At 44.9% G+C, this 9000-nt stretch overlaps 1 protein-coding gene across 2 annotated transcripts in view; it reads right to left on the bottom strand.

Moving 5' to 3' along the window:
• Positions 1-8061, bottom strand: part of LOC122538874 (zygotic gap protein knirps-like) — a 38406-nt gene extending 30345 nt beyond the window's left edge. For both annotated transcript variants that reach the window (XM_043673350.1, XM_043673351.1), the window contains exon 1: positions 7368-8061. The gene's annotated coding sequence lies outside the window, so the exon portion shown is untranslated. The remainder of the gene's footprint in view (positions 1-7367) is intronic.
• Between the last annotated feature and the right edge of the window lie 939 nt (positions 8062-9000).

The following is a 9000-nucleotide window of genomic DNA, read 5'->3' as shown; positions in this document are numbered from 1 at the left end:
TTTTTTCTTTAGATGCGAAGAAAAGGAGAAAGAAGGAAATGGGCGCGAAACATTTTATCTGATATTATCAGTGAAATTCTTCGAGTTAAAAGTTTACCGATCCACTGTAATTCTGTTCACAGCAGCTTCAAATTTCGCAACGCATGAATAATAAAATCTGGTGTCACTTGGTGTCATTAACATTCTCAGAGTGTCAAAACACTCAAAAAAAAAAGAAAAAAGAACTCCGTATGTACGTTCGCCGATCGTTTAAGTCGAAAATTTAGAAATTCAAGACACGGAAAAACCAGAAACGAGAATTCCGAACGATCGACACCTTCGTCCGGCAGCTTCTGTTCCGAGAACCAGAGTCCACGTCCATAAAGTGGCTAGGCGCGTGTCGTTCCGATGGCCGTTTCGTGCCATTTCCTCGAAATTAATTTCACCGGGCTCTAATAGAGGCGCGACACACGGCCTGGCAAGGCGACAAAAACCGAGGAACGAAAAGCGTGCGAGAGGATAATCGTCCAATTAAACGGTCTCGAATAATCTTTCGTCAATTGCGTTTTCCACGAGCGAACGAGCGAAGCGAGTCAAGCCGGTGCCGGTGCCGGTGCCGGTGCCGGTACCAAAGCCAGAGTCGGAGAGTCGCAGAGCAAACGAGTTCTTCGGTCGCGTGAACTGCAATTACACGGTTGACAGGAGACCGCGATTGTTACAATTCCACCGGTCGAGTCTCTGCCGCTAGAGAAAGCGTGGCGCGCGATTTAATTAATTGGCGGGTATATTAATTCGCGAATTTACGGCCGCGTTAAGAATGACCGCTTGATTACCGGGCCGCCGTTTGATATACGGCCGGCCATTTTTCTCGCTAAGTTAATGAGTTAATGAGTCCGCTCGAAAGAACGAGTCGATATATCACCGGCTGGTGCGTACACTACCAGTGCGTGTACAAGCACCACGTCAAGGGAATTTCTCGCACGAAAGTCACCGTTCGCAGAGAGAGAGAGAGAGAGAGAGAGAAGAGAGACGGTTGCTCGCGATCTTATCGTGGCCAGGCGCAGTTACGCGCGCGTGGATCATGCAGCCTTAAAATATATACCGACGATTATGCCCGTTTATCGCCAATTAGGAGGAACGAACGGGACGATTCGGTCGCTATTACCCGAGGCGCGGTAGCTTAACGCCAGCTACCGACAACTAGATTACTCTTTCCAGATTACCCTTGTTTCTAGATTACCCTTATCGCGAGGAGATGGGCGTTTCTCTGCCCGAGGGAAATTCTTACGCGTCGACCGTTCCATTTGCCAATTATATGGAACGCGTAATAGAAAACACACCCAGCTTCGGAGATGTAACTAGAAATCATTTTCTGTAGAATTGAGATGCATGGAAACGATCAGTTTCAACAGAGTTCATCAGTTTCAACAGATATTGTTCTGGATTGTTATATCGAAGTTATCGCCACGCTCCAATAAACAGAGAACATCCGAATTCTTTTTTATAAACAAAATCCTTACGAAAAATAATCAAAGAAAGAATTGTTTCGATATCTCGAGATATATATACTTGGGAATTTTTTTTCTTGCGATGCATCTTGAAACGATCAGTTGTAGAAGTTGGAAAACAGAATTCCTAGAGATTCTGTTAGATTGTATCAAAGTTATCGTCACGTTCCAATAAATCCAGAGAATATCCGAATTATGAAATTATTCAGGGACAAAATCCATATGAAAAATTATTGAAAGAAGAATTTTTCCAATGTCACGAAACATATCTAGGAACTTTTTTCTTGAGATGCATCCAATTTGGAAAACAGCTGCCACAGATTCTTTTAGATTATGTCGATGATTATCTAAACTCCAATAAACAGAGACTGTCCGAATTATGGAATTGTTTACAAACAAAATCAAGAAGAATTTTCCCAATGACTTTCGAAAGATTTATCTATCTCGTCGGAGAGATTTGTAAGAAGATAAACTACGGTCCAGCGAATTCTTTCTGGCTCGAGACGAAGAAAGACGAAAGTGTTCGTCGGTCACCGCGAGTCACCCTCTGCTTCTACGATCTCACAAAAGGGATGAAGACCGACTAGGAAGGAAACGGACTGGAAAGGGAAACTGAGACACGAGGAGAATGCGGCCGGGCGCAGGTCGCGTAATTTGTATCGGCCTGGATGCGTTTTTAACGATCGGTTTGATGGATGATAGTCGCGCCTCGCTGGCACGACTCGATCGAGTCCTTGAAAAATGATGCTCCAGATCGTTGTGTACGCGAACAGTTCAGACACTCGAATCCACGACGTTTCACCGCGCGCATGTGTTTGCGTACGTGTGTACGTGTGCAGGTCGGTTCCGAGGCATATGGCAAGGGAGGAGAGACTACGGCAGCTTCTTTTCGGTTAATATGTTTTCGCGATCCATAAAGAGCCCGGTTGGAAGTCAAAGACAATTAATAACCTTCCGCAGGATCATTTATCGCGACAGTTTAGCCCCACGTAGCCGACTCTCTCTCTCTCTCTCTCTCTCTCTCTCTCTCTCGTAGCTATTTCTCTCTCTTTCGCTCCTCACTGTTCGTGAAGAAGAAGAAGAAGTTCGCCGACGAACCGACCAGAGCATTGTTCGTCTCCTCGGCCCGTGACCGATCCAATTTTTAACACCGTCTAGATAGATAGACCTTCGTTGCTCCTCGAACGATTTTCCTCAGCCACTCGAAAGTTAATCGACGGAGACCAACCCTTTGCCGCGTGTGAGAATCCTCTTCCGGGACACCATGTGCGGCATTCGTTATGCCGAGAAACGAAGAAAGGAAGAGGGGAGGACTTCGAATGGTGCATTCATCGATGGAAATATTAGATCAGGCGGTCTTTCAGGTTCAAAAGGACAAGAACAGAAGATATTCGTATATCTTGGAATTATTTACCACTTGGAATTTTATTGCCCCGGAGAAAAATGTTGTATTATTCAAATGAGGGGGAAGATTACTTACTAATCTCAATCTTCCGCGAGGTAAAATAAAAATCAGCAGATTCAGCATAATTGCAAATATCTGCTAAATGTGAGATATATATCGTGACACGTGAAATTCTGTTCCTCGCCTAAGGAGACAGTTGCTGATGTCTCGCTAAGAAAAAGAGCAAAGTTGGAACGAGAGCCCGAGAGAGGAAAAGAGAGAACATGGAACACGAGAACTGACTCGATAACTAGCGCATACATTAGATCACGCCACGGCAAAACAAAATCATTATTAATTAATAAATCGTTCTTCGTTTACGCCCGTGTACGAGACAAATATTTACAAAATGGATTTTCAACGACTGTTGGAAAATACGTGTACAAATGTACGCGTTGTTTCAATCGTCTGTTACGTATTTTTCTATCGTTGTCTCACTTTCCGGATTGCAATTGAGACGATTCGATGAAATCCGCTCGAGAGGTCTGTGCCGATGCAATTGTCCGCTTTGCGTACCGGAGAAAAACCGTCGTAAAACTTTTAATATAAATACGTGCGCCATCGTTGATTTCGAGCGCGGATTTTATGAGCGAGTTTTTCTCGCCGCCGGAACGGCCCATGGGACCGCGTCGCGAGTCCCTACAATTTAATCTCCCTTTATTCGACGATTAAGTGCGCCATGGTTGATTTACGGTATCGTAAAACGCGCGACGCGAAACAGCCTCGAGCGTCTCGCCTTTGAAACTGTCTCTCGGCCACTCGTGCGTGCGTCGCTCGTTTACACAAAGCAAATTGAAAATTACAGTCGTGCACACTACCAAAGTTGTCAAAATGGCAAGCCCCCAGCTCTTTCAACGATGTCGCAATTATATCGAATTACATCTGTAAAAATTGGGATAGTAGAAAATGGCAATTGAAGGCTGAAAATCGGGCTGAACATTTGGTGATCACACACGCTTTTTAAGTCACGAGGGTCGTAACACGTAAGAAAGTTGATGCCTTTTCGTTTTCAATACGTAACAATTTTAGGAGAAACAGCAGTGGACTTCAGGCGAATCGTTGCGAGTCAATAATTCTGGCGTTGACCGTGACACGTGTCCACTTATACTGCGATATAAATCGTTAAATTTCCTTTTCGCGTAAGAATGGCCAACTCTTTTCTTCCAAGACGTCCGAGACAAGGAAAGACGAAGGAGAGAAAGAAAGAGAGAGAGAAAAAGGTTGAAACACAATCTCGGTTTACTTTCTAAGCAATTGACTGGCTGCGTCGAACACAGGCGATAAAAGCGAGTATTAGCAACGTTTGCACGTCCGTAGAATGCAAATGGGAGGAAGCCACGAAGAGTGTGGTTCCCTGTAATTCGCGAATTATCGCTGATCGGATGGAGTGCATCGGTTCAGATTAGAAAAGTAACGGGTCGGTCGAATCGAGCCACTCTCTGTACCGTTAAACGCATGTTCCTTGGGGGACGTAAATGTCGAGATAAACACTCGAACTGGAAAACCTGCCATCTCCCTTACTCCCATTTTCTTCAACACCTTTCGTTCAACAGATTCGTGAAACAAAGAATTTAACGAACGGAACGTCGAAGACAGACGTGACCGGCTCCGAGGAATTCAGATCCGAAAGGATCGCTGGACATCTGCGTTCCCCGCCAGAGGATATACAGGGCAAAAAAGAAACGTATATAATACGCGTATTCGTGCGAAGTTTTACGATTTTCAACTGCAGAAGGGGTGAAGGAATGGCGAAAAGGCGTTAAGTCAGATCACGACCCCAGTCGACGAGGGATGACATGCAAATGAGTTCGACGATCCTTAGGTGGCTTGCTTGAGATCGTGACCGAGGGAGCCGAACCGTTAATTGTCCTTAAGAAAGAGAAAAAGAAAAAAAAAAGCACGGGATATCCAATCATAGGAATTACGGTTGCTTGGCCCTGGTCAATGAAAGCTTAAAACTATTATTTATATTCACGCTTTCTCCCGATGAGACGGTCGTTTTCAAAGTTCAAACCGGCAAAATAAGAAGCGTACCGCGAGCAACGTGCAATTCTTCTTCTTTCTTTTTTTTTTTTTGTGAACTATTTTCTTCAAAAAAAAAAAAAAAAAAAAAAAAACTAGCTCCAAAGTCGCGTAATCCGCGAAACCGTGCGCCGATACGGAGCGAATTACTTCTTTCTACGAATTACGAATTACCGTTCGCTCTTTGAGACACGGATAAAGAAAACGCTTGAGCCACGTGAAAAGAGGCGACGCGCGATTTATTTTCAAAGGCGGCCGAGAGCCTCGCCCGATGTACAAGTGGGTAATAACCGTATGAAAGGGCAACAATGGTGGCTGACACACCGCAACCAGGCTAAAAAAAAAAAAAGTGAGAGGGCAAAAGGCAGACGATGGAGGGGGGCAATAAATATATTTTGACATGGGAGTACCTGGTCCGGGCACCTATGCATAGTAATTGTAACGCTCTGCTCGTCTCTTGCCGATCTCTTTTCCTCTCTTTCTCTTCGTTCGTCTCTTTGTCGTTGCACACGTGTGCGTGTGCTCACTTCCGCCGCGACTCTTGCTCGCTTTTATTCCACGACAAAAGTGTCAGCCTTTGTGCGACTCGAATTACGCCACTGTCTACCAGTAGGCAAATATTATAGCAACAGGCATCTACGAGGGGTGACGATAATGTTTTCATTTGCGACCAACCCCAGCCGACCGCACCGTTTCGTCTGCTTGGCGAGGGTTTTGAGAGCGCGAAAAAAGGGACACTCGACGAGAGGATGCAAAGGGAATGTGTAGAAAGTTTGCGGTTGACGATCTCGTTGTGCGGACAACGCAGCAAGATGGAACGCTGAGATGCTCTGATATTTCATCCCCTTTGCGAACGAGAAACTTACGTAATGCTCTCTGTAATGATAAGCAAGAAAGAGTTGTGCAAAAAGGACGATTGTAATCACTACAATATCGGACATCGTCGATAAATTTCTTGAAAAGAGCAAACAAATGTTATTCAAAGTTAGATGTTACTGAGAAAGAAAAATATACACTGACAATCTCTAATTAGAGTTGTAAAATTATGGAAATGGAATCTGCGCTTCACAATGACCTAAGATTCCTAAATTGACTGATCTTCTACCATGCGTCATTTTATAATTAAAAGAACTATATTTAGATGAACTGCGAATGAATCATTGTAGATTAAAAGCTCGAAGCAGAAAAGAAGCGTTGTAGCGCCGCGGTCTCACGGTGCCGCAATTATATTCCAATCAAAATTTACCAGTCGAAGGGGTATTTTTAATGGCCCGCGCGTACTTAGGCGGCTATTAGGTTGCATTATCAATTTCACGCCACGGTATAATCGCGAGCAACGCAGCCACTTTGGATGTAGACTTTAATTTACGAGGGATAAATGGAGCGGTGAATGGACTGTAAGATTGACGAAACACCGGTGATTATTAACTGAACGCGTGATTTATTTTCTAGATTTTATAACTATCATTAGTCCGGAACTTTTTTTTTCGGGGACTTTTTGAAATCACTGGCACGCACGTGTTCCACTGGCAAGGATTCGCCAACATCAGAGTTGGCCTAGACCTGCAGCTTCAACTGACCGAGTGGTAGAACCGAGGACAACAATGACCAATATGCAGTACAACAGAGACCAACCAACCGTTCATGACAAGCTTAGGCAAAGCCCACGGCGAGCAATTCTACTTTTGTCCGTTTTCAGTATCTTTCCGTTTTACAGTACTTTACACACGTGACACGCGCGATCGCATTAAACGATGTAACAATAGGGCTAACTAAACTGGTCAAAATGACCATTTGAATATTTTTATTAGATATCCTTGGGGATTTGAATGACTCTTTGTATAATATAAAAAGAAAATTACTAAACTATTTATAAATATTATAAAGTGTATCCTATTTATAAGTATTCTAAATTTATACCTCACACGCACAGTCATATCAATCATATTAAAACAAACCCTACAAAGAAAAAATTAATACCCAAACTTTTCAATTTAAATGCAGATTACAGGGCTACAGAGAAATCCCAGGGACTGCACCATTAAAACAACCAGCCAATAAAAAGGTATTCTAAATTTTATGCTTTAGTCGTCAGTAATTAAGCTTTAGTCGTTCTAGTATCAAAGTGACGACCTAAAATCTCTAAAATCTCGTTAGGAAACCGTTTGCATCTCAAAGAAATATCGCATTGAGAATTTCTAAAGTCCCAAATCTAACCTACCCTAACTTCACTTGAAGAAGAAGATCGTAGGCGTTCGTACAAAAAGAACAGTATGTTTCTACGATCATGAGTCACCGACGTAAATAGAGAGTAGCATCCACGTGTAGGAGATTTGAACACGGGGTAGTCGCGTCGGAGACATGAACACGCGCACAGGAAGCGCGACCGGGTAAGTAAAATCAATTGCACTCACCTTCCAATTCACAATAACGAGTTCACCGCAACACAGGCCAAAACCTCGGATGTTCGAGGTTCGATTCTGTCCTCCTTTGCACGTTACACACTATAACCTTTCTTTCATCGACAAGTTTCTCGCAAGATCGTTGGATCTTGAATCACACACACTGCCCGGGGAAGTTACTTCTCGTAGATCAGCCACGGTCAGTCACGTGGTGTATACACAACACACTGTTCGCACCCAATGTTCCTCGATAGTGGTTTCCACGTCGCTGGTGCGGTGTCACGCGATCGGTATCATCCTCTTGAAAGGATACGATTCTTTCTGTATCATTCCACTTGACTGTTCCGAAATACACTGCTCTGAATGATCCACGCGAGTCTGAGCGTGGCTTCCGATTCTCTGTTCTGCTCTCCACTTCTCCACTTCTGCACTTCTCTCTCTCTCTCTCTCTCTCTCTCTCTCTCTCTCTCTCTCTCTCCCTCTCCCTCCGTCTCCCTCACCCCTTCCTTTCTTCCCTTGCCGTTTCCGATCCAAATCTTTCTTCTTCCTCTCTCTCTCTCTCTCTCTCTCTCTCTCTCTCTCTGCCTCTCTGTATGTACGATTGTTGTTGTCTGTCTCTCTCGAACATCCACGAGTCACGATACAGCCACGTCGATGGACGGGAGAGGACTGGCACTTGGCGGCCGCTGCGACCTGTTCAACTGCATCGAACGCGCTGACGGGAACCGATTTTCCACCGTTGGCAGAGGCCACGTATGCCTGCCTATCTGGTACACGCCTGTCTTCAGGCCCGCCAATAGGCCCCGACTGGGCCCCGTCTCTCAACCAATCCTGAACTGTTAGATACTTGGAGACTGACTATCCCAGTGCCACCCATCTGGTCCCCACTTCGTTCGAGCGGACTCACGCTCCTCCACTCTCAGCTCGTCGAGGCACGACCGTTCCTCGTGTTCCGTACCGGTGATGCCCCCGCAGAGAACCGATCGCCGCGCCGAGTTGGTTCTACCGAGCCAACTCCGGAGAAGAAGAAACTACCTGACGGAGATTCGTTCCCCTTCGAGGCCGCGTTCGCGGTATCTCTCTCATTAGATAACTGTAGAAGAGGATTCATCTAATTCGTTGGACTGTATATTAAAATTGAATCGAAATATTACAATCGGTGAATGCGTGATGCTTTATCAAGGTCAACTCTATCCAACTTCATTCAAGTTGTCCCAAAAGTTTATGAGCATAAATCATTGTTCGAGTTGCAGGTCACGATGGATCTTGACAATTACAGACGTTTGACGTCTATCGAGACGCGGACGTAAAGAAGAGATCGAAATCATTTCTGGGTTTTGAGAGTAAAACGCGCTGAAGAAAGATTTCATCGTGATGTAATATCCTCGCCTCGTGTTCGTGCCGAACGACGAGAAAATCTACCATCGGGCCAAGTGAAGCGTCGTTTCTGTCGTGATTTTTACCTCCTGGTTCGTAAACATCCGCGATACGTGATCACAATGAACGATCCTTATCGCCGAGCGTAATATCCTTTCTAAAGTTTCAGCCGTGAACCGTCCCTAAACCTATCTCCTCTCGAGAGATCTAAAGTTTCGCTCCAATAGCGCAGCGGACCGCTCGCTCGCTCGCTCGCCTCGCGCGCGCG

Source organism: Frieseomelitta varia, unplaced genomic scaffold (assembly GCF_011392965.1).
Source record: "Frieseomelitta varia isolate USP_RPSP 00005682 unplaced genomic scaffold, Fvar_1.2 scaffold_182, whole genome shotgun sequence".
Taxonomy (NCBI): Eukaryota; Metazoa; Arthropoda; class Insecta; order Hymenoptera; family Apidae; genus Frieseomelitta; species Frieseomelitta varia.
Note: the sequence above shows the minus strand (reverse complement) of the source record. Positions and strands in the feature narration are given on the sequence as shown.